The 27,069-nt window shown below is 45.6% G+C and overlaps 1 protein-coding gene across 6 annotated transcripts in view; it reads right to left on the bottom strand.

Annotated features, from left to right (window-relative positions):
• The window catches only part of LOC135104199 (alpha-protein kinase 1-like), a 160,194-nt gene that overhangs the window by 112,749 nt on the left and 20,376 nt on the right, over window positions 1–27,069 (bottom strand). For all 6 annotated transcript variants that reach the window (XM_064011311.1, XM_064011314.1, XM_064011310.1 and 3 more), the window contains exon 2: window positions 20,240–20,287. The gene's annotated coding sequence lies outside the window, so the exon portion shown is untranslated. The remainder of the gene's footprint in view (window positions 1–20,239; window positions 20,288–27,069) is intronic.

Here is a 27,069-nt window from a genome sequence, read left to right as displayed (position 1 = left end):
TTACCTGCTTGTTACCAAGCCAGACATACGTGGATACTACCGTCATGCATAGCTTTAGAACATCGTGAAAATAGCAAGAAATATATTTTGAGAAAGTGGTAAACTGGCCATGAGATGCGCGCATCGCCGATGATTGAGACAAAAATCTTTTAGTAAAGATGTGAATATGACACTTTCAAGATGACCTCCAAGGCACGAGTGGATTTTCGTCTGATTAATACGCTATTAGCGATGGTGGTGGTAGTAGTAGTAGTAGTAGTAGTAGTAGTAAAAGTAGTAGTAGTAGTAGTAGTAGTAGTAGTAGTAGTAGTAGTAGTAGTAGTAGTAGTAGTAGCAGTAGTAGTAGTAGTAGTGGTGGTGGTGGTGGTGGTGGTGGTGGTGGTGGTGGTGGTGGTGGTGGTGGTGGTAGTAGTAGTAGTAGTAGTAGTAGTAGTAGTAGTAGTAGTAGTAGTAGTAGTAGTGGTGGTGGTGGTGGTGGTGGTGGTGGTGGTGGTGGTGGTGGTGGTGGTGGTGGTGGTAGCAGCAGCAGCAGCAGCAGCAGCAGCAGCAGCAGCAGCAGCAGCAGCAGCAGCAGTAGTAGTAGTAGTAATAGTAGTAGTAGTAGTAGTAGTAGTAGTAGTAGTAGTAGTAGTAGTAGTAGTAGTAGTAGTAGTAGTAGTAGTAGTAGTAGTAGTAGTATAAACAGTAGTAAAAGAAACACTAAAACACTTATAAAGAGAACATTTCCAATTAAATAAGACACACTACGGCAAGGTTGTGATACGTGGCAAGTTTCCTTTGTTGAGTTAGGAGCAGAAGGAGAATGAAGACGGGAATACGGAGGGAGTGTGAGAGGAAAGTACTGGTCCTCAAAAACTAATCATGTCCATGTAGTTGCTGTGGTAACATGAGACAGAAAAGCGACCATTACTGTTTTCTTACTACAAGGTTAGGTTAGGTCAGGTTCTGCCAGTCAGTGTAATGGACGCGAAACAGGACAGGTGAGGCATCACCTTTACTAAAAAAACACGTACTCTGCTGACGAGAGATAGAACAGACGGTGGACTATCTCAGAGTTGAGAGGAGGCTTAGTCCAGCATCTGCTACTATATAAGAGTGTAAATTAACGTAAGAAACCTCGTAAGGGCCAATATCTGTTGTTGGTTATTTCTTTTATGTTCCTTTGTGTCGCCCGGGTGTCTATCAGACCCTCTCCATCACTGAAATAAACACCAACACACGCTATACATCATTACTATTACAACCAACATTCTCAACACATAACATGGAATCGCATTACCTTCAACATACATATCACCCTCACCACTATACCATCACACAACACGGCCACTCCCCTCACCATACACCCACAATACACCCACGCACCTCATCCATCCTGAGTAGCGTGCTGGTCGCCTCATCACTCCCCTTTCCCCTTAGCCGGCTGGGCAGTAATGTGTTTCAGATACGCCGAGTTTAGCATAAGCGTGACGTATTCAGACAACGTGGGGGACTTGCAGGGTCGAGAGGGGAAAACAGGAACATTTTCTTTGGGTGCAGGGAGCATGGGGAGAGTTCTAGTGGATGGCGTGTACTAACATGGAGCATGGGAAGTACTGTAAGAGCATGGGATGTATTGGAAGTGTGAGGAAAGATGCATGGGTATGGGGAGCTGAACAAAGTACACTGGCAATGTCTGGGAAAGGCTGGTGGAGTACAGAGGCCAGGACTTAAATAATTCTGGGAAGCAAAAAAAAAAAAAAAAAAAAAAAAAACATTGTACTCTTTTAGGACGAGACGTGATTGGGAAGAAATTGTGAGAGCGGGGAGAGGAGTTATGGTGAAGGACCGCGAGGGGAGGAGACGGGAAGGAACAGAAAAAAAAGTTAGAAGGATAGTGAGAAAAACTGTAAAGAGAAGGGACGAAATATTTATAATGAGGAAAAAGGAAAGAGTGGAAGAAAAAAAGAAGAAAAAAAAGGAGGGTAGTGTAAGTCTGTGAAATGAGCCGCGAAAGGGGACAGGAAGGAGGTGAAGGAGAAAGTAAAAAAAAATATTTGGAGAGGATATTTGAAAGGGAAGAGAGAAAGGAAGTGGAAAGGGAACAGGAAGGCCGAGAGGAGAACGGAATGCCAGGATTTGAGGAGTTGCTGTAGTGCCTCGCGAAACTTGGTGAAGTGAAGGGAAGGCAAGGGAAGGAGAGGGGAGGAGGAAAGAGGAAGGGAGAGGGAGAGGAAGGTAGTGTATCTGCCTCCCGAGTCAGGCTACTTGTTTCTCTCTGATTAATTTGGTGCCTGCGTGGTGCATGCTCTCTCTCTCTCTCTCTCTCTCTCTCTCTCTCTCTCTCTCTCTCTCTCTCTCTCTCTCTCTCTCTCTCTCTCTCTCTCTCTCTCTCTCTCTCTCTCTCTCGTTATTTTATCATTGCAGTTTTCTGGAGATGAGAGTTTAATGTATTCCCGAAACGTCAATAGACGTGAAGATTCTCCCGGGAGTCTCTTCGTTCACATCAACTACAAGTATAAGATTCCGCAAGGACAACTTTAATATTTTAATGCCATATGAATATTCTCTCTCTCTCTCTCTCTCTCTCTCTCTCTCTCTCTCTCTCTCTCTCTCTCTCTCTCTCTCTCTCTCTCTCTCTCTCTCTCTCTCTCTCTCCTTACACACACACATACACAGAGAGAGAGAGAGAGAGAGAGAGAGAGAGAGAGAGAGAGAGAGAGAGAGAGAGAGAGAGAGAGAGAGAGAGAGAGAGAGAGAGAGAGAGAGAGAGAGAGAGAGAGAGAGAGAGAGAGAGAGAGAGAGAGAGAGCTCTACCTTGGCCTTCACTTAGGATAAGCCAACGGAAAGATTTTTCTTTATGTTCTTGGCCTGTAGCGCCAGCAGACACTTCAACACCAAATCATCTTTTTTGAGGCTTAGATGGTCGTGCCCATAATTTCCTTAAGAGGCTCAGATGGTCGGTCCTCCTTCTGTGGCGACGCAGGTATGACTCCGATTGACGCCTTTACGGAGGCTCGTTCTGTCCTTCAAAGCTCTCCGATGCAATGCCGTCCGAAGCAGGACTGAGAGGATGCATGTGTGCAGTATTCTGTTACTCGAAGATGACTTGAAAATGGCCAGTCTCCAGAAAGACTCGAATTCGAGTTACAGAGATCGCCATGTCTGAGCGCTGACCACTCATCCATCCCGATCCCCAACTCTTTCTTCACTCATTCCCTGCCTCACCTGCTGCCTTCCTCCTCACTCCCCTTCAAACCCACCCAGACATGAAAAAGCAAGACGAGGAGGAACTTGAGAAGCAGGAGCACAAACAACACAAACACGACGACCGGTATTATAAAGGAGGAGAGGATTTGGATGACTAGAAGGACAAAGAGTTGAGCAGTTCATTTTAATGAGTTACAGGTATGTGAGTACACAGTAAGGTGGCGAAGCAGCAGCAGTGAGAGAGACTAAGGATGAGAAGTATATGAGGTGGAGGATGTTTAATATGGACCTAGTAATCCTCCAATTATCTTCACTTACTCATTATCCACTTGCACACATCTTCCATATAAAAAGTACCTCCGTCCATATTACATCCTCTTCCACCAACGCCTCATTATTTCGCCCGTACCTGTCACCTGTCTGCGCCACCTGCTGCCGCCTACCTCTTCCCGCCTCGTGCCGCTAAGCCCCACCTGCCTGGCCCATGTCAAGTAGCTGTATGGCGTAAGGAGTTCATCAGCTCGGATTACCTTTACACACACCAACAAGCTTCCACCGATTAACCCTTCCTAGGAAACACCTGCTTCTATTCACATCCACGTATCCCGCTAAGCTTCTCGCCACCTGCCTAGCATCCCCCACCGCCTCCCTGCCTCTCCGCACCTGCCGCCTGGCGCACCACTCATCCAGCACACCAGGCCAACTTCATCAACATTTTATGTTAAATAAACTTGCATCTCACGGGATGGAAAGGAGGAGGGGAGCTGCAGTCCATTGTGCAGAGCGTAATTGGTCCAAACAGTTGTGCTGCCGGGAGAGTAGACGCACGGCTGGGAAGGTAATGTAGAGAGTGGGAGTGATTGCAGGGCGCAAGTGTTAGGGGAAGCGGCAGGGCCAATAAGAGTGAGTGCGCCAGGGCCAGTAAGAGGGAACGCGGCAGGGGCAGTAGGAGGGAATGCGATAGGGATAGGGACAGCAAGAGATAGTGCGGCAGGGGCAGTTTAGGAGGGCGACAAAGAGCAGATAGAGGATAGCGGCAGGAGGAGTATGGCGACACGGTCAGAGTAGAGTGATGAGGAAGGGAGAAAAGGAAAGATAAACGAAATGAAGAGTGGCGGGAGAGGCTGAATGGGGAAAGAGAGACAGCTGAAGGAGGACTAGCGGGAAAAGGCAGAGTAAACAGAGGGGTGATGAAAATGGCAGCAGGGAAAGTGTTGTGGCTGGCGGCAGGGGAGTGCAGGCATGCAAGGGGTGTAGCGAGCGGCAACAGGGACTGGCGGCAGGGTGAGGTGTAGAGGACGGCAGAGCACAATGGAAGTCAATCAGGATAATGAGGTGGTCTTGCCGGCACCTGGCTGGCCGCCCTGATTGAGAGGACACTCAACTCCCGCTCGGAATTAGCGAGATTAAAACCGCCAGTCTCACGGGATGACAGAGGGACGGAGGGAAGCAGGGAGCGGGAGGGAGGGTGAAGAGGGAAGGACGGAGCAAGAGTTTACGAAAGAACCAAGAGGGAAGAAAAGGATGAGTAATGAAATGGCAGCAAGAGCAACAGGCATAGCATTCCCTTCTTGTCACTGCTTCAACATTCGCTCGCTAAACCCATCACATAATGAACGCAATATCCGAATAAGCATTTATTTATTTTTATACTATGAAATCTTTTCATAATGCCCCGACATACCACCACCGCCACCACCACCACCACCACCACCTCCACCACCACCACCTCATCTCCACCCACCCTCATCATACATTCGTACATTGTGTATTTTGCTATTTCGTTAAATATGTATATATTTGTTCCGAACTGAAACCAAGAAGAACTGAGAATAAATTAATCACAGTGGTAAATAAATGCATGTAATAGGTAATTAAATGTTGTGCTGCTGGATTCATAATAATAGTAGCAGTAAAAACAATTAACAATAATTGTTGTTTGGCGCTGAAACTGTAAAAACAATATTATCATTATCAGTAACAATGATTGCTAGTACCAGCAGCAGCAGCAGCAGCAGCAGCAGCAGCAGCAGCAGCAGTAGTAGTAGTAGTAGTAGTAGTAGTAGTAGTAGTAGTAGTAGTAGTAGTAGTAGTAGTAGTAGTAGTAGTAGAAGTAGTAGTAAGTATATAGTAGTAGCAGTAGCAGTAGCAGCAGCAGCAGCTGCTGCTAGTAGCAGTAGCAGTAGTAGTAGTAGTAGTAGTAGTAGTAGTAGTAGTAGCAGTAGTAGTAGTAGTAATAGTAGTAGTAGCAGTAGCAGCAGCAGCAGCAGCAGCAGCAGCAGCAGCAGCAGTAGTACAAAGTAGTGGTAGTACACTAGTTATAGCCGTAGCAGCAGTAACAGCAGCATGTAGTATCATCATGATTACCATCATCACCACGACCACTGGTATAATTAACATCATCATTATTGAAATTAATTTTTATATTATCATTCAATTTCCTTCCTCTTCAATTCATCCCACACTCCGCCTTCACTCCCCTCCCCATCACTACGCCTCGCCTTGCCCTTTCATTGCCTTCCTATCTCCTCACTCCTTTTTTTTTATTTTCACTCCTCGCTCTTAACTCATCCCCCATTTTTCATTGCGTTCCCTTCATCCCCTTTCCCATCACCATTCTTTCACACCTTATATAAGCCTCCATTCTCAGCCAATCACTTCGTTTCTCTCCCGGTCCCTCCATTCTCTTCCCCATCCTATTTCAGTCTCTCCATTCTTCCAGCTACCCTTTTTACTCTCCAGCTCAACTCCACTCTTCTCCCCGTCCCTCTCTCTCCTTCACATCCACCCGGTCAGGCAACTCAACTCCCATACTTTATAATCACGTGAGCTTAGGAGACAAGTATTCCCCGCCCCGCACCGCCGCCGCCACTGCCGCCAACGCTGCCGCCCGCCCGCTGTCCGCCATTCAGCAAGTCCATTGAGCGAAGGACAATGAGGACCACCCTATGCATGATGTTCCCATTAGGGCCTCCCATCTCCCGGCGACAAGCGAGGGCCCCCATTACTTTTATTAACTTTGCACCCTTGCCCTTTCATCCTCCTCCTCCTCCTCCTCCTCCTCCTCCTCCTCCTCCTCCTCCTCCTCCTCCTCCTCCTCCTCTTCCTCCGCCTCTTTCCTTTACTCCTTCGCCTCGTCTTTATTCTTCACTCCCCACCCACAGTCTCCTTCTTCCATACTCTCCCCCATTCCATCAATCTCTCCCACTCAACGCCCATCGTATGTAGTCTTCCCCACACAAGCACGTACACATGTACACAAGTCTTGGGGCGTAATTGTACTATTCTCCGAGTGTGTGTGTGTGTGTGTGTGTGTGTGTGTGTGTGTGTGTGTGTGTGTGTGTGTGTGTGTGTGTGTGTGTGTGTGTGTGTGTGTGTGTGTGTGTGTGTGTGTGTGTGTGTGTGTGTGTGTGTGTGTGTGTGTGTGTGTGTGCCATTACACTTAAATGTAATTGTTTTGAGTGAAAGCCAAAATGGTAACATCTTTGAGTATCACGCACCTTAACCTTTATCAACAGCAACAGCAGCAGCCGCCCCCCCTCTCTCTCTCTCTCTCTCTCTCTCTCTCTCTCTCTCTCTCTCTCTCTCTCTCTCTCTCTCTCTCTCTCTCTCTCTCTCTCTCTCTCTCTCTCTCTCTCTCTCTCTCTCTCTCTCTCTCTCTCTCTCTCTCTCTCTCTCTCTCTCTCTCGTGTCACACCATCACCTCGCACTCCCCTGCCTTTCCGCCCCAGCCTCAGTGCGTGCGTTGTCGGCGTCACCAGCAGGCGGCCAGCACGCCCTGCCCTGCATCACCCTGGCCAATCACGCCTCAAGATTAATGGCCTGGTGACGGCTGGGAGAGGCAGGGAGGGTGAGGGAAGGGGAGGCACGGAGGGTGGACCAAAGGCTAAAACACCCAATGACATGATTGAATGTTAGCGTTGACAACTCTCTCTCTCTCTCTCTCTCTCTCTCTCTCTCTCTCTCTCTCTCTCTCTCTCTCTCTCTCTCTCTCTCTCTCTCTCTCTCTCTCTCTCTCATACACCTTGTTATCTCTCTCTCTCTCTCTCTCTCTCTCTCTCTCTCTCTCTCTCTCTCTCTCTCTCTCTCTCTCTCTCTCTCTCTCTCTCTCTCTCTCTCTCATACACCTTGTTATCTCTCTCTCTCTCTCTCTCTCTCTCTCTCTCTCTCTCTCTCTCTCTCTCTCTCTCTCTCTCTCTCTCTCTCTCTCTCTCTCATACACCTTGTTATCTCTCTCTCATACACCTTGTTATCTCTCTCTCTCTCTCTCTCTCTCTCTCTCTCTCTCTCTCTCTCTCTCTCTCTCTCTCTCTCTCTCTCTCTCTCTCTCTCTCTCTCATACACCTTGTTATCTCTCTCTCATACACCTTGTTATCTCTCTCTCTCTCTCTCTCTCTCTCTCTCTCTCTCTCTCTCTCTCTCTCTCTCTCTCTCTCTCTCTCTCTCTCTCATACACCTTGTTCTCCTAAGTGGTTGCTCTTATACTTTATCTCAGCAGATAAAAGCGCTTCTGTTGTGCTTACGTGTTTTTAATCTTGTGCCACGTTTCACACACACACACACACACACACACACACACACACACACACACACACACACACACACACACACACACACACACACACACACACACACACACACACACACACACACATTTATGATAACTTGCTATGAGAACAAGAAACCTCATCACGCAAACAACATTCGTAATTGCTTTGCTACAATCTCTCTACTTAATAGCTCTTGTCGCAGCCTTCCAGTAGCACCCAACAGTAACTGTAGTTTACATTTCATTCCGCTTGTTGTTTCAACTTGTCACAATTGTCTAGGTACTTCCATATTGCTGTTTTCCCTATTTTCTTTTCTTTCCATCTAATGTTTATCTGTAAATGACAAACTGATTATAAGTAGTATATAGCAAAAGTATTTAATAAAATATTTATATTCAATCCTCGCATTCTCTTTAGAAAAAAATTAAGAAATTTATGGTAAGAAATATTTTTTTTCTGCAAATCTTCGTGACTCGAGTTAACTAAGAGGCAAATACATAAATTTCCTTACCCCTTCATTTTCACACAAAGTGTCTGGAGGAGGCACTTTAGAAACTCATTTCGCTGAAAGTAATCTTAGTCTGCTGCCCACTCCAACCCTGACTCATTTTGGAACCACCACCTACGAGATGCAACGTGGCGCGGCTTACAGGAGAATCCTTAACGATAAGATAATCCTAACAAAACATTCCTACAGCCTAAGGATATATATATAAAGGGGTGATAATGTAGAACTGACGAGATTTTTCATACTAATGAATGCCAGATGATGTTTCTTCAAAATGATGTACTTTCATATCTCAACAAACTTCATCGCATTTAACAAACCCATCCCTCTTTAAGAATCTTCCTGAATACAAAAATACGTAAAAGAAAATAAATACTGTTATATATTCATTAGAATGTCTGTACTGTGATGCCTGATATGAACATTAAAACAAGATCCACTCACTCAAATTGATGATGATCCCCCATGAGAATGACACACCTCAATCTGCCCCGCCGCATCACCCTGCCGGTTGCCTCACACTGACTGCGTGCAATACTTGTGGACTGTCACCAGCCAGCGGGTCAGCGTCATCACTTCGCCGAGTGGTCAGCGCTCGGACGTAGTGATCTCGATGTTCCAAGTTTGAGTCCTGCTAGAGCCTGACAGTTTTTTCTAGCTACCGCTTTGTGGTGGAAGAATACCTTCCTATCAACCCTGCCTTCAACGGTGATTGTGTCAGAGATCTCCGAATGGTGTCTTTGTAAAGGTGTCACTCAAAAAAAAAAACCCTGCTTGCGCCACTACGGGCAAGAACTAACCATCTCAGCCTCCAAAGCAAGAAGAGAACGATCCAACACCAAACAGATGAAACAATTGCAGTAAAAATGCCTTAAGTTGCGCAAGTATGTGCATGAAAGAAAAAAAAAATTCCCAACACAACTAAGTGAGCTATAATCCGATTGCCCCTTCCCGTTTATCCAGATTCCGTCTCATGACTGTTAAGAGAGATGGTGTCACCCTAAAAACCGTAATGGCCAGCCAACCATTAAGAGGAACATTGAATAATGACATGATAACAGCGTTAGTGGAGGTGCAGCAAATTCCTCATTCAGTAACACACACACACACACACACACACACACACACACACACACAACGCCGAGCTTCTGACATTTCTTTTATTTCAGAATGGAGTAAGGCAAACCTTGCGTTTACTGTAATAACTAAAAAACTCAATTCCTTCATCTCTCCACTCCACACGACTTTTCCCTCTTCTTTACCTTTCTCCCTCCTATACAATGAACATACATGAACTGTCCACTAAAAATTTCAACTAGCAACGTTACGTCTCCTCTTTTCCTAAAACGACTTTCATGAAGTCGGGTGCTCTGTGTCGCTCCCACCAATATTTTTCTCTTCCCATCTCTCAACCCTGCACAGGGCCCTAGCCGTCTACGTACAGATTACTACTTCCTCATGGAGAGACTCATCTCACACAGCCCTCTTAAACAAGATGGAGTCAAATGTTTTCTGTCGTATCGATTCCTCTCCTCTAATTGTCTTAATTTTCTTCGTAATGCTGTATCTGTTACTATGTTTTATCGTTATTTATATGGTAATTGTTATTCAGAACTGCATTCCTCACGCCTCCCTCGGCGTTGCTCTACAATACTTTCATCCTTATTCCATTCACCTTCCTAACGCAAGCTAACCAGCATCTTTACTCTCTCTTCCCTTTATATGATAAACTCTGGAACTCTCTTCCTGTTTTAACTCACATCAGAAACTAAACTGTCCATCACTCCTGATCCGTCTGGTTCTTCTAAAGAAGAGCAATGCGAACGGCTTCTTTTGTTTTTTTTCCCCCTTTCACCGGCCTCTATGATATGTATATATATATATATATATATATATATATATATATATATATATATATATATATATATATATATATATATATATATATATATATATATATATATATATATATATATATATATATATATATATATATATATATATATATATATATTTATATATTTATTTATTTATTCACAAGTGCCTGGAGAAAGCCTTCCATGACATGAGTTTGATTACCCTGACCCCCGGCTCAGTCTCGCCATCCAGGACGAGACAAGTGAAAGGAAATTAATGAGAACTGGGTAAATATGTCACTAATATCGGAGGAGATTGACTGAGGCAGACGCCAAACGACTCACTCTCTCTCTCTCTCTCTCTCTCTCTCTCTCTCTCTCTCTCTCTCTCTCTCTCTCTCTCTCTCTCTCTCTCTATCGTTGTGGACCTGTTCCCCGCCATTGAAATAGATCTAATGGAAATGTTTCGCGATGGAAGGGAAAATTAACACAAGTTATCATAAATATATGAAAATATACAAAAATTGTTACCTCACCATTAAATATAATTAAAAACGATATCGGGAAAGTACTACAGATGAAGAGAATATTTTGTTAAAACACGCACACACACACACACACACACACACACACACACACACACACACACACACACACACATACATACATACACACACACACACACACACACACACACACACACACACACACACACACACACACACACACACACACACACACACACACAGGTAATATCCCTCCCAGACTCCCGAGCGACATTTTCATGCAAGACTTCCTCCTGTGTAACAATGACATAAGAAAACAAATTCAATACATCTGCTGGAAAATTTATAAAGAAACACAATGGTCTTTTCGGCACAACACGACGTTAACAATAGGTATGTTTTTTTTTTTTTTCAGAGAAAAGGATACAACTTTGGTTTTTGTTCTTTTCTTCTTTTGGCATGAAGTGCAAAACGATACATCTTTATAAATCTTCCAATTGTATTCAGTCTTAAAATGAGCACATCCTGCATTCAGTAGAAGGAAGCAGGCACAGATAACGGTGGAAGCGGTATCAGCTCCTGTGTGTCAAGCAGGCGATGTGTTGTGTTCGGCAGCACCTGAACCACCAGTGCAGTCACCCACCCACACACTAACGCTCATCCATAACTTTACAGAAAAAATGAACGAAACCTCAATATGATGATGAGATATTACCAGCTTGAATATAATGCAGCATTACATGAATCAACATTAGCAACGAGACCACATCGAGTCTAGAATGCTATCATCCCTGCTTCCCCTTTCCTGCATCCTCATTATTCTTCTCTGTACGTCCTCCCCCTCCTGCCCCATCCACCCACCACCAAACCTCATAATGATATATGGAGACAGGTTTGCTCTAATTACACTAAGATACTTTCTTTCCAGGAGACAGGCGGCATCACGTGATATTTTTATTAATTTTTTTCATAGCCTTCCGTACTACATGCATCATGCCAGCCTTTTCATTTTCCTATTTCTTTTTTCCTTTTACCCTCTCTGGCCGCAGATCCCGAGGCTTGGGTATTGCAATTACTCGGGTCTGTCAGTGGCAGCGCCGCGTACCGAAATAAAACAAGACTGTAAGGACAAACTCCCATTAAACCTGGTGCGGTATGTGACGGGGGTTTGTGTTCGTTAAGGCAGGTTTGGTGTGTGTGTGTGTGTGTGTGTGTGTGTGTGTGTGTGTGTGTGTGTGTGTGTGTGTGTGTGTGTGTGTGTGTGTGTGTGTGTGTGTGTGTGTAGCTGGTGTCGTGTGGTAGCGTGGCCAGTGGTGGGTGCCAGGCCGGGAATCACTCAGCCCGCAACCCGGCGCCGTCCCTGACTTGTCGTGTCTCGCCTCCGTGAATTACGATGAGTCACCTTTCAGTTGAATGAACTTTTACAGCCGCTATGTTACTTAGATATTGGTTCCATATTAATTTACTACATTGCTTACTTGATCTACTTATTGTACTTCAGAACTCGAATCACCCGTGTAAATAAATAAAACCAACAGCTGACCTCAGTCTCTGTTATCTCTGCCGTCACCTACATTAAAAGAAAGTTTAAGATGCATGAGTTGCGGCACACAGGCATCGCTGGTGCACTGGGGTGTCATGCAAGAGGATATCAGTAGTCAAATTGCCCGCAGTTTATATCTGCCGCCAGCCGACTAGCACCAACAGGTCCCACTGCCTTTCCCTCCACCCCAGACACAAGGAGGTCAACGGAGGACTGACACGAACGTCAGGAAATGTCTCCCCGACATCCCGCCCCAGACAGGTTGCAGGCATGTGTTCATTGACCACACGCGCGGAGGCCGGCACCGTCTGTCCCATCAGGAAAGATGGCCACAGTTCCAGGATGATGGTTGATTAAATGAACTTTAAACTCAGCCTTTACGAAGCTTACAAGTGATGAGATTTGTCCGGCGCGTGTGCCTCGAGCGGCGTGCCTCGAGCTCCAGTGTTCTCAGCGCACCTGTCCCATAGAGGCACACAATACACAGGAAGGGTCCTCATCACGTCTATTGGGACGCTTCTTTCTGAGAGGGATCCAGAGAGTTTGCACACAATTTCTGACTCAGCAGAAGGCAGGTCCTCAGCAGGCCCGTGTGGATCGGCAGGAAGGTCGACAAACAACGGGGTCGAGTGAGGTCCTTGCCTTGCCCAGCAGCGCTGCTCCGCTTCCTTTGAAGTCCCTGCTCGCTGTTTCTATTTTCAGATTAACATGAGCCTTAACCTTTAAGTAAAAAGTGTGAAGGCAGCAAGGGGCGTCCAGTTTCATACTACACACTTTAATTAAAACTTGTTTAAGTGTACGGTGAACACGACAGTCCAATACTGGCCATGATGGGGGTTGTCGGGAACTCCATCACCATGAGCGGTGGGCCCCTGGAGACCCACACACACGTTCAATGGTGGCACGCGCCGCGGCACTCGTCTGACGCGTTACGTCACCCACCGCCGCCATACTCCGAGAGGGGCTGTTGAATGTGACCTTCCGTGACCTAGTGAGGCCCAGCAGAGGGCGAGTCACCCTCGCCATAGGAACAATACCTTCAGTGGCATGCAAGGCGGAAGACCACCATCAGGCTATTGCCAAACACCCGCCATGAGGTCGTTAGTCGCCTTAATATTCGCCAATTCACTCCCACAAGACTACGAGTACGAAGCCAAGGGAGGGGAAGAGATAATCAACTCCAGTGTGTAATGACACCCTTAAAGAGGCGGTGTCCACAGGCACCATCTTTTCACCTGCAGTTTGTTTGAATGTGTGGGCCTCAGGTGGTGATAGTGGTGGGGGTGGTGGAGGTGGTGATGGTGGGGAGAGTGATAGTGGTAGTGGTGGTGGTAGTAGTGGAGGGAGCGGCGGCTGCGGCGGCGACGGCGACGGCGACGGTAGTGGTAGTGATGGTGTGCCAGAACCAACAATCTGAAAACAGATGTTTGGCCGCCTCCTGCCCCCACCTGCCGCTTTTATCTGTGCTGTGGACGCTTAGAAGAACCGTCCTGACCCTTAGGACATACCATACGTAGACATACTATAGCGAGGTGGTAGACGGAGGAGGAGTGAAGCAAGGAGCAGGAAGGGTGGAAAAAGGAGGCGGGGCGAGACAGCAGGCGCGGGAGGCGACGAGTAGCAAAGCCAGTACGTCACGTGGCGCCTCAGCGGTGGCAGAGAGGAAAAATACCACATGATGATAATAATTTGGTCATTTTTTTTTATGTATATCCAACCAGAGTGCGTGCTCGACGAACTGAAGGTGCGAGGGAGGGAGGGAGGGAGGGAGGGAGGGAGGGAGAGAGAGAGAGAGAGAGAGAGAGAGAGAGAGAGAGAGAGAGAGAGAGAGAGAGAGAGAGAGAGAGAGAGAGAGAGAGAGAGACGGGGCCGATAGTATGTGGAGACCGCGAGAGCTAATACTTAGGAGGAAGAGGGAAAAGGCAGGCGAGTGAAGGCGTGTGGAAAGAATGAGGAGGAGGAGGAGGAGGAACTGGTACTTGAAATGCAGCGCGCGAAGAAGTGCCAAGATAGAAAAAAAGAATAAAGTAGGAATAGTGAGACAGGGAAGAGTGAAAAGTGGCTTACAGAGAAAGCAAAGACGACCACAGAAGAAAAGAGAGGAGCGACCGAGCGACAGTAAGAACGGCAGGCAGGGAACAAGGAGAGGGAGACCACCATAGAGAGAGAGAGAGAGAGAGAGAGAGAGAGAGAGAGAGAGAGAGAGAGAGAGAGAGAGAGAGAGAGAGAGAGAGAGAGAGTTAGGAAGATATGGGGACTAGAGAAAGAAGGGAAGAAGAAAGAAGGAGAGACGTAAAGGAGGGAAATGAAGGGAAGGTGGAAGACACAAAAACATTTCGAAATCTCATCTCACACACACGCACACACACACACACACACACACACACACACACACACACACACACACACACACACACACTCCAAATCTGCGCTTCACATTGAACAAGATGGGGAAGGTATACATTCACGCAAATTAAAATCTCCAGGTTAATGAAAAAAAAGGTAAAGGTAAGAGGGAGGGAGGGAGGGAGGGAGGGAAGGAAAAGGTGAGTGAGCCGTGAGAGGTTGGTGGGGAGGAAGGGAGAGGAGGGAGTGGAGATGAGAGTGGAGGGAACGCCCGCTAGCGATCTCATTACAGTATCATGGAGGTCTATGAAAAGACTTCTACACACACACACACACACACACACACACACACACACACACACACACACACACACACACACACACACACACACACACACACACTTACCAATGAAACTATGATACCTGTGTACAAGAGGAGTGAAGGAGGAAGAGGAGGAGGAGGAGGAGGAGGAGGAGGAGGAGGAGGAGGAGGAGGAGGAGGAGGAGGAGGAGGAGGAGGAGGAGGAAGAGGAGAGGAGGAGAGGAGGAAGGTGAAACTGAGTAAGTAAAAAGGTAGAGTGGGAGGGAGAGTGAAGTAGGAAGAAGAGGATGTGAGAGGGATAGGAGAGGGATGAAAGCCGCTCACATGTGAAGAAGTGAGTGAGTGGGTGATTAGAGGAAAAACCAGGCATAGACGGAGAGAAATAATGAGTGCGGGGAACAAGGAGCTATGGAAAAAAAAAGTGGGGGGGAAGGGAAGATGAAGAAGTGATCAGTGAGTGGTAAGAATCATAAATAAATAACAGTGATGAAGAAGCACGGTAAGAAAAGAAAGGAAAAGGAAGGAATGATAAATTAAGCAAATGGAAGAGATGAACGCGGTTGGGAACAGAAGGAAAGAAAATAGAGGGAGGAGAGGAAATAGGACAGAAAAGAGATGATAGAGAGGCGTGAAGGAAGAGGGGGGAAAACGAAGAATAAGGAAAGGGAAGGGAAGGAAAGGAAAAAAATAAGGGAAGGGGGAGGGAAGGGAAGGAAAGGGAAAGGAAGGGAAATAGAGGAAAGCAAGAATAACGAAAGAGATGGAAAAGGAGAAATAAAGAGAAAAGAGAGAATACCGAAGGATGAGAAAGGAAATGAACGGAACACAAATCAAAAGAAAGAAAATAAAGATAAGGGAAGAGATGGAGAAAAAAAGGAAAGGGAAGAAGAGGAAAAGAAATTAAAAGAAAATTAAAGAAAAGAAAGGAAAATAAAAAAAAAGAAAAAGAAAGGAAGGGAAAAGAAAGGGGAGGGCATGGGAGGAGCGGAGAGGGAAAGGAAAAAGGAATAAGAACGAAAGAGAAAAGGAAGCGAAGTACAGAGATGGGGAAGAGAGAAAGCGGAAGGAAAATATGGGAAAGGAAAAGGAAGGGAAACGAGAGATATTTCCCTGCGAAGATAAGGAAGAGGGAGAGTACAAAGCGTGCAACAACAAAGGAGAAAACAATTTATTACAAAAGGGAAAAGTATTGTCTGCAAATCAAACACTTTTGGCGAAAGGAAACAAGAGAATAAACAGAGCGACAAAACCCACCCAGCTCTCCTCACCACTCCCACGCACACGCGCACACACACGCACACACACACACACACACACACACACACACACACACACACACACACACACACACACACACACACATCCCACACGCACAGATCCATCCGATATTAATCTGCATAGTTAGCGTGCTTCCTCCTCTGGCACACACATGTATGTAAAGAGATGCAAACATGATACACACACACACACACACACACACACACACACACACACACACACACACACACACACACACAGACACACACACCAAAAACAATTACGAATATACGTGTTTCTCTCTCTCTCTCTCTCTCTCTCTCTCTCTCTCTCTCTCTCTCTCTCTCTCTCTCTCTCTCTCTCTCTCTCTCTCTCTCTCTCTCTCTCTCTCTCTCTCTCTCTCTCTCTCACACACACATACACACATACACATTTTTATTTGACGTTTATTTAACTGATACAATGTTTTATCTTTGCCTTTGAAATACTAACACAAGTATCGAAAGTTACCTAAAGCCTGTATGTTAATTTCACGAACATCTCTGCAGCAATCTTCATATAATACAAACAGTAAGGGTTAGAGAGTGTAAAACCAAGTCAAAGGCAAAGTCAAATACAATACAACTGCCGATGGGATAGGTTTCCTCCATTCAGGAACTCTAGAATTAGCGGGAGTAAGTCGTCATCAATTCCAAGGCCCTGCAGTTTGGCAACGATCCCTTTGTGCCTGACTTCCTCAAAGACCCCAGCAATGTTCAAAGCCATGGTATAAGGATCTTTGACTTCATCCTCAGTTCCACAAGTTACCATTGATCGCAGTAAGAGTTAATCTAATACTAACCCATTTCAGGTAGAGCTTAACTGCCCAGTGCGGTTTCTTTATTTGTGATGGCAAGAGTACCCTCAGGCCTATCGAGTGGTGACGTACCAGTATTAGCGTCAGCAGTTCTAAAGGCTTGCTGCTGCTTGGTATAATTTCCCTGGGTCATTGGATCCACTACGTGACTTCTCTCGTCTCCTCGCATCTCTTTTCTTTTTTTCTTTTAATCTCTCTCTCTCTCTCTCTCTCTCTCTCTCTCTCTCTCTCTCTCTCTCTCTCTCTCTCTCTCTCTCTCTCTCTCTCTCTCTCTCTCTCTCTCTCTCTCTCTCAAGTGTGCAGGTTTTTCGTCCATAATCCCTTACCCCTCCCTATTTCACTTCCTTTCCTTGTTCACATCCCATCCTCCCTATTCTCCCCTCCCTCCTTTTCACATTCCTCCTACTTGTCATACTCGACCTCCTCAACCTTCTACTTGTCCTCCTCCGCCTCCACCTATTCTTCTTTCTCCGTCCTCCTCACAGCCCTCCCTTCCCTCACTCCCGTGAATCGCCGCCCCTCTACGGAAGGTCACGAGCCGAGAAAACACTCTTTACACAACCTGACAGCACGAATGCCACTTAAGCCTGAGTTTTCTCATTGTTGAGAGATTTGTTTTTCCTCTCTCTCTCTCTCTCTCTCTCTCTCTCTCTCTCTCTCTCTCTCTCTCTCTCTCTCTCTCTCTCTCTCTCACACACCCACACACACACACACACACGAGAAAGGCGAGCTTACTATTTTTTTTTCTTTTTTTCCTTTTTTGGCTGGTGACTCCATCAACCACTAGTAATTAATTAACCGAACGCGATTGTTTTGTCTTGGATAAGTTCATGAAATTACTCCTGTGCAAGAACAGGTATCTAAGGAGGCAACTGATGACTCGTTTTTTATCATCTTCGCAATTTGCGGAAGACAAACTCCTGTATGCTTTTGGATAATCATCAGGAACTCGTCCAACTTTAACAGAGTAAATGAAATCAAGTTTTTATTTCGTGTATACTCCCAAGGATCACAGCGAAGACCTTATTTTACAGTAACATGTTCACCCTAAATAATCGAACATGGCGCTGAGTTTGCTGACGTGTGGCACTATTTGTATGAGAGAGTTCTTTGTCACAAGGACTGTTACTTTCCGTTGGCCGTAGCTGCTGCGATGTATAAATTATTCAGTAAAGCATTCCTGAGTTCCTGGGAAAAAAATCCGTCCATCTCTGCCCCATCGACTGTTTAACAACAATCAAACAATCACACAATCGACCTCAAGAAAGACTTGCGTCCACTGACATTTCTGCCACAACAGTTGACAGGACTAAAGTTAAGATTGATATGCTGAAGATTCAAAGCGCGAACTCTATAAAATTAAACAGAAGAACTAAGATACTTATACATGGCGGAAAACATCGATGTTAAAGCAGTAGATGAAACATTCACAGGTATGATAAACAACAATTTAAAATTCAAACACAAGAAACAATTATAATAAAATCCGCTTATAAAGATCGCACCAAGCGAAGTAGCAGCAGTTTGCATCATGTGGCAGCACTGCTCCGTTCAGTGGAAATGTTCGGAGGAAACCGATATTTACGTGGAGCATGTGTACAAGAAGTTAATGTTAGCGAATATAAAGTCAATATTTCGGTTACCTATAGGCCGCTGGGACAAACCCACAAACTATGACATGAAAATGAACCATGTCTTGGAACGCTTCGAAACAGTCATTAATTATTCTGGTAGACTTTGATCTCTCCCATACAGACATTTTCCGGTCCTGAATCTTTCAAATGCAAGATTAGGTTTTTAGATGATGCCTTCTTAAAGCACTAAATATCAAAGTTGTCAAGTGAAAATAACATGTTCCATCTCATTACAGCTAATTATCGTCACCTCATTAGTGATGCAGCAATTCGCGAACACCTTTGTTTTCGTCATCACAAGCTACAACACACGTCAGCATCACTACACTACTATGATAAAGTACACCAATACAAAACCTGAATGCCAAATATTATAACCATAAGTTTAAAAATGTCAGGCGTGTAGCAACACACGTGTACGCGGGTGGCGTACTCAACCGTGAGTGTTGATGTACACCTGGTAGCACCACCCATCCTGGGCCTTGACATGTGGCGTAGGGTGGCCGTTTTCTTTCTGTGCCGCCTTTAGGTTAACAGTCATGACTGACAGATACCCATCTTAATAAGGTTGGGTGAACCTGGGAATCGTCCCAGAAAAATCCCAAGGCACGGAACTTCTTGCATTCTATGTAGTCAGCTGCGCTCCCGCCTGAGCTACTACACTCCCAGCAACACACATATCAACAACAAAAACTAGCTCAGGCTGATAAAGAGTGTTCATATAAAAAAGTAACTAACAAAGCATAATGTTAGTCCACACTGAGTGAAGAAGAAATGTTCCTTGGTTTAATATTGATAACAAATGGTCGTTTCAAGGGGAAAACAGATTGTATAAACACAAGAAAACACAGAATTAATCTGGAAACATCAGATTACATAGCAAGTTTATACCAGGCTGAGTTACAAATCAAGTAAAACGATAATATGAAGAGAATATTGCGGTAGAAAACACTGCCAATATTATGACAAATGACAACAACGCTAAAAATAAACAATTTGGCTTTAAGTAAAATTATAGATAGTGTAATAAACACGAACGATAGCAATACTGAAGATGCTATTATGAATGCTTTATTCGCTGCCTTGATTTATGATTTATCAAGAACAAGGAGCAACGGGTAAAAAGTTCAGACGTAGACTGACACAACTACATTGGAAGTGTGGTCCGAGTTTCATGTGTAATTGCGAGTATAATCTCTCTCTCTCTCTCTCTCTCTCTCTCTCTCTCTCTCTCTCTCTCTCTCTCTCTCTCTCTCTCTCTCTCTGAGTACATGGCATAATCTCAAAGACGCAAAATATAAAAAGGCGATAACGCAATAACATTATCAATTGTACCCTCCACCATTTCCACTACTAGTTTAGCATCTCCCATCCTCCTTCCCCAGCACCTCCACCACTTCCATCACGTTGAATCCTGCAGAAGTCTTCCTTCAATCCCACTATGGAGTAGATGCACCAAAACAAAGACCACCAAGGCGAGTGCAAAGACAGGGGGATTACACACCATCACCAGACACAAGATCGCACCAAGCCTGACGAGACACGATCTAAGCACTTCACCAACCACGACTACAGCGACCTTCTGCAGGAGACGCCAACACAACACTGCCACAGGACGACCGCACACGACCACTGGGTACACTCGTCGCTGCCGTCACGCTGGCTCACTCACCATTACACGTTAACCATAGTGCCACGGGGTGACGTCCCAGAAGCCTGCCTGCAAGGAAGAGAGTTGCGGGTGAGAACATGGGTTAAGAACGTAACATAACAACATAAGAAAATAAGTTTTGCCACAAGAAGCCGTCTGGCCTAGTACACGTGATAGTTGTGGAAAACATGCCTATCAGTTTCCACCTACTATCCTTATCTATAAATCTGTCTTATCTTCTTTTAAAGTTCAGTAATGATTCGGTACTAACAACCTAATTACTTAGTATATTCCACTCATTTAAGTACAAATCTACTTGAGAAAAATCCTACCATTTTTTTTTTTTTTAATCTAACTTTATCAAGCTTCAACCCATGATTTCTTGTCCTATTCTTATTACTGACCCTAAAAAATGTGTTTATGTCATCCTTATAATACCCCCTATATCACTTAATCAAAGACCTTACAGATTGAAGTCATGGGAAACAATGGCTGAAGTCAAGGGAAACAATATAGACTGTATGGGCATGATTAGCAGGGCTGATAATTATCGGAATATGGTCAGTAGGTGACAATATGGAAGGTTGGATAAGTATGGAGGATACTGAGAGAAGAAAATGCGCTAAAGAGCTTAACTAATTTAAAACTGGTCAGATCAACGTGTTCGGGAAAGGTGTGTGGTGATAGAAAACTTGTGTGTGAGGCAGGGAAAAAGGTGTGTGGAGGGGAATATCTGTGTGGTGTAGGACAGGTGTGAGGTGGGGAGACAGGTGTGGTAGAGAGGAGAACAGTGTGTGTGTGTGTGTGTGTGTGTGTGTGTGTGTGTGTGTGTGTGTGTGTGTGTGTGTGTGTGTGTGTGTGTGTGTGTGTGTGTGTGTGTGTGTGTGTGTGTGTGTGTGTGTGTGTATACGGTGGAGAGCATGTGTGACGTGGAGAACAGATATATGGTGGAAACATGTCTATGGCTGCGGAAAAAAAAAGAAAAAAACGTACTGATATCGAAATAAATTGATAAACACACACACACACACACACACACACACACACACACACACACACACACACACAGTTCCTCGGAGACTCCACGCACGCCATTCCACTCCTACATTACATTAATTAATCCTCTGTCCCACTTGTCAGTCGTTTACATACAAAAGATTATGCGACGGGCGTCCTGCGCTGGCTCTCTCTCTCTCTCTCTCTCTCTCTCTCTCTCTCTCTCTCTCTCTCTCTCTCTCTCTCTCTCTCTCTCTCTCTCTCTCTCTCTCTCCAATTCATTCCATTATCCAACTTTTTTTTTCCTTTCCCTCCATTTAATTTTATCGAGCAGTTGCCTTTTCTCCCTTCCTTCATTTCCCCCTTCCTCCTCTCGTCTCTCCCTCTCCCCCCTCCCTTTCACCTTGAGCGGTGGCGGCACCCTGTTGCCTCTCTTATCTCCAACACACACACCTTCCTTGCCCTAGATTAAACACTCCACATATTCTCCCTTCCCTCCTCCATTCTTCTTTCCGATGCCTCCCTTTTCTCTCCCTCCTTCCCCCTAACTCTACCTCACCATTATTGAAATTTTTCTCCACATCTTCCTGGGTTTATTGTCTCTCTCTTCCTCTCCCTCTTTCCCTCTTTTACCTCCTTGACCCATTACAGAATGTAGACTTCAAACTTAATGGCTTCAGTCCTCACTACTTCCAAGAAACTCTCTCTCTCTCTCTCTCTCTCTCTCTCTCTCTCTCTCTCTCTCTCTCTCTCTCTCTCTCTCTCTCTCTCTCTCTCTCTCTCTCTCTCTCTCTCTCTCTCTCTCTCTCTCTCTCAACAACTAATCACACTTCGTTTTTTTCTTCATTTTTTCCACTTCACTTCTCCAATGAATTTTCTGAAACGCGTAATAATCATTCTCTTTGCCAAAATTAATGTTTTTTGACTAACATATTTCCCCATTACTGATGTCTTCCACGTACGTACATACAGCTGTAGTAATCCCATCCAGTTTCGTATCCTACAAACATTATCTATTACACGTACATAACTATTTGCACTAGCGTGCTGTTATCTTATCTACCATTACTTGTGTCATTCACGTCAGTATTTGTGTGGTACTCTGCAGAACAGATACACACAGCTCTACCGTTCCGTATTGTTGCCGCCAAATAAATGGGCTTGTTTGTGAAAGTGAAGTGTTACAACAGCTTTATTGAATGACTTTGTGAAGAATGTTCGTACAATAATCTAATATAAACTCAAAAGAAAAATATTTGAGTGCATTGCTAGGCTTCTCCCAAAATTACACGACCACCACTATTTAGGCACGGAGCCAAGTCTCAACCCAGGCAGCGTGTGAGCAGCTACAAGAAGTTATCATGTTTATTTTTCATTTTTTTAACTTAGCTATCCTTTACCCTTTCCTAAATGTAAAGCTGAAGGCGTACGATATAGCTACGCGTGGCCTCGGTGCTCATCTACGTGTCACTGGCTTTTGAGTCTGTAGAGGATGGTATCTTTTTTATCCCGGGACACAGGGCACTGCGACATCCGGCCTCCATAGTTCGTCTTCCCATGGCTTCCTCAGGTACCCTTTTCCCGACCAAACCGAAGGAAGGATGAACAGCAGCGCGGTGACTGTCCCAGTCCGATTTTAAACCAGCGGATTCGAAGCATGGCGCGCTAGCTAGTGCACCACGGAGGCATGATCCTAGGGCGAATGATCCTCTATTACATGAAGAAGACGCACGTGTAACTACTGAAATGAACTTAGCTATATTCATGTGGGAGGCAACGTAAACACGCTAAAGAGCCCAGTTAATCAGAGATGCAAGGATACGTGACCATGGCGCCAGAGATGTTCTTACGCTGCAATTTTCATCCCCAGGTTGGGACTACGTAATGGAAAAGTTTCGCCTCCAAGCTCTGCGAAAAAAGAATACGCACTTAAACCAAGACTGCGTTTCGCAATTTGCTCAGCACTTCAAATCCATGACACCTGGAAACTGAAACTCTACAAAACCACCACACGTATTCTTGCAGTGCTCCGGAGAATTCATCGCGTCTCTCCCACAACACCACCATCCGCCACCACACAGCCCCTCTGCAAGCCACCCAATGACCCCAACCAGTGCCGCGCCACAACACTTCCTTACCCACTCCTACTTAAAGTCCTCTAAACTAGCCAGCAAGACAAACAACCCCCCGCCTCCTTCTGACACTCTTTCCTCACACGCCACCACTATTCACGTCCACCACCACCACAACCAACCTAAACTCCAACCCCAGTCACATACAGGACCTTATAGCGCTGGTGAGGTGCAATCTCTCTCTCTCTCTCTCTCTCTCTCTCTCTCTCTCTCTCTCTCTCTCTCTCTCTCTCTCTCTCTCTCTCTCTCTCTCTCTCTCTCTCTCTCTCTCTCTCTCTCTCTCTCTCTCTCTCTCTCTCTCTCTCTCTCTCTCTCTCTCTCAATCCTGCAACCCTTTCATCACACTTTTCCCTCCATATCAGTTTTCCTCCCCTCTCTTTCCAAACCACGTACACGTACTCTCCTCATCTGTTCCTCTTCCTTTTCCTGCATGCGTTATTTGTCTACACATCTCTCTCTCTCTCTCTCTCTCTCTCTCTCTCTCTCTCTCTCTCTCTCTCTCTCTCTCTCTCTCTCTCTCTCTCTCTCTCTCTCTCTCTCTCTCTCTCTCTCTCTCTCTCTCTCTCTCTCTCTCTCTCTCTCTCTCTTGGTGACAGAGGGATGAAGTCAAAAGGTTAATGACCTCTTTTCACTCATCCTGGCCATTACCCACATCGGTCCAGGCGTCATGTTAGCAATGTTAGCACTTTCATGGACAAATGGCGCCAGGCACGTGTCAGTAAACAGCCTGGTGCCTCTGGAATTAAACTGCCGCTATGTTGCATATTTCACTTGCAAAATTTTATCACAACACATTTTTTTCTATTAAAGCTTCACAAATGAAAAACTAACAGCGGCAGACCTGTAGGCGTTTATGAGATGGTTTGTGAGTCAGCGCGTGCGGTTCACCACTATTTATAGAAATTTTAGAGCAGACAATGGAAATAAGCAGAATGTTTTTAGCTTTTTTCATTTCCTTAGTTAAAGCAAAGAGATAATCCCCTCATAAAATTGATATTTCATCTTAAATTCATTCACTATTTACAAGATAGGTAAAGTTTTCCTGATCATTTTATTAACGTCGTATTTTCCTTCAGAGAAAGCACATGCGTCACCAGCACTAATCTGCACCTATACTGCCTGCATTAGATGCCATGATGCTGAGTACGCCGCTGTGGAATGTAACCATGAAAATATAAATGCAGTCATTCAGTATTTAATAAACTCTGTCTCTTAATGCTCTTATTGGCGGAAGCTTTGATGAGCGGCGGTGCCATGAGAGCGGCTCGCCACGCCTACTTAATGACAACAGCCACGGCGAATATTCCAGGCTTAACGGCACGGCGCAAGTTATATCCTTAAGACCGCACACAACAGTTATGACCGCTTGAATTCTCACACTAAATACTCACTATTATCACGACGTTTGCATAATACTCGTACTTATCTACGCCTCCATTCCTTTATTACAAGTGATATGGCAACAAATCAGTAGACTTGTAACAGTTTAATACAATAACAATTAATGCGTCAGCGGGCAGAGTGGCCTGGTAAAGCCTTGCCGTACACTCCATCGCTGCATCGTGGCGGGGGAAGGGTGGCGGTGAAGAGGCACGCAAAAGTTGATGATGATGATGGTGAACACTATGAAGATAACGTTAATGAAGAGCACAGGGGCATGACAATAATGATAATGACAATAACGGAGGCAAGTAGCTGTGGTGGTGGTGGTGGTGGTGGTGGTGGTGGTGGTGTGTGTGTGTGTGTGTGTGTGTGTGTGTGTGTGTGTGTGTGTGTGTGTGTGTGTGTGTGTGTGTGTGTGTGTGTGTGTGTGTGTGTGTGTGTGTGTGTGTGTGTGTGTGTGTGTGTAACTCTCTCTCTCTCTCTCTCTCTCTCTCTCTCTCTCTCTCTCTCTCTCTCTCTCTCTCTCTCTCTCTCTCTCTCTCTCTGTCGCCTTTTTTTTTTTCTTTTCTTTTGTTCCTTCGTCTAACCCTCCTCACGCCACGCCCCTTCTGCCTAAATCCGCTCCGTCCCACCGCGCCCCTTCTTACACCACGCCCTCCCTCCCATCGACCTGCCGCACCAATCCTTATACCAAAAACACACACACACACACACACACACACACACACACACACACACACACACACACACACACACAATAACATTCAGTTGTGTAAGGTGTCCCTGTTCACTTCACCCTCTCTATATCCCTCCATCTCACCCTACTTTGCTTCACCTTTCCCTGCTCTTACCCTTACCCTCAATCCTTCCCTTGATCGCTTCCTTAGGTAGAGGGATCACTCAGCTGGAGGAGGAGGAGGAGGAAGAGGAGGAGGAGGAGGAGGAGGAGGAGGAGGAGGAGGAGGAGGAGGAGGAGGAGGAGGAGGAGGAGGAGGAGGGTCACAGAGGAGATCCAAAGAGAGAGAGAGAGAGAGAGAGAGAGAGAGAGAGAGAGAGAGAGAGAGAGAGAGAGAGAGAGAGAGAGAGAGAGAGAGAGAGAGAGAGAGAATGTCACGCGTCAATAGTGCCACAGGGTAGGTAGATGCAAAGAGGGAGACGGAGGAGGGCCAGCTGGGGAAGTAACGGGGATTAAGGTCGAGTGATGGGGTGACGGGGTACTGGGGGACACTCGGAGGGGAGGGGAGGGGAGGGGGGATAAAGGAAGGTTGAGGAAATGGCCGCTGGGGAAGATTTAGGGGCAGGACACTTGGGGATTCAGGGTGGGAGGTAAAAGGAAACCTGGGGAAGATTTAAGGGGAGAAGAGGGGGAAAATATTGGAAGAACGTGGCTTGGAGTGTAGAAGCAACATAGGAGGAGGAGGAGGAGGAGGAGGAGGAGGAGGAGGAGGAGGAGGAGGAGGAGGAGGAGGAGGAGGAGGAGGAGGAGGAGTGAAGGGTTACTGCAGGGATAAGAAAAGGTGGAAAGGATGGGCGGAGTTTTATACAATATCACACTCAAGTATTCACGTAAACACACACACACACACACACACACACACACACACACACACACACACACACACACACACACACACACACACACAGATTTTCTTAGCGATCCTCTTACAGAGAATTATGGGAGCACCTTTCAAAAGAGAGGAAGTGCAGGCAGCAGGAGAGGAGGAAGAAGCAGTTAAGTACAGAGGGAAAGATAAGCAGGAATGATTAGCTGGCGTAGCGAAAGGAAAGGAAGGAAGATAAGAAGGATGTAGCTGCTGGAAGAGGATGTACTGCAGCTCTGAAGGAGACGCCGCCAGGGAAGACAGACAGGAATGTAAGCAAGTCTTTCATTTCAACACTGATACTTTTGTTGCAAGCCAATAACTAAGCTCTCTCTCTCTCTCTCTCTCTCTCTCTCTCTCTCTCTCTCTCTCTCTCTCTCTCTCTCTCTCTCTCTCTCTCTCTCTCTCTCTCTCCTTAATTCTTCGTTCTCTTCAATTTCATCATCTTTCTTTTTTGTCTCCTCCTCCTCTTCCACCTCCTCCTTTTCTTTTCCTTGCTTCCATTGTGTTGTCGTCCTCCTTCTTTTATCCTCCTCCTCCTCCTCCTCCTCCACCTCTTCCTCCCCCTCCTCCTCTTCTTCTTTTCCTTCTTCATCTTCTTTTCCTTCTTCATCTTTATCTTTTTCTTCTTTTCTTTCTTCTTTTCCTCCCCCTCCTTCTCCTCCTCCTCCTCCTTTTCCTCCTCCTCCTCCTTTTCCTCATCCTCCTCCTCCTCTTCCCCCTCCACGCTTTCGCAGGA

The sequence above is a fragment of the Scylla paramamosain genome, chromosome 10, assembly GCF_035594125.1.
Source record: "Scylla paramamosain isolate STU-SP2022 chromosome 10, ASM3559412v1, whole genome shotgun sequence".
NCBI lineage: Eukaryota > Metazoa > Arthropoda > Malacostraca > Decapoda > Portunidae > Scylla > Scylla paramamosain.
Note: the sequence above shows the minus strand (reverse complement) of the source record. Positions and strands in the feature narration are given on the sequence as shown.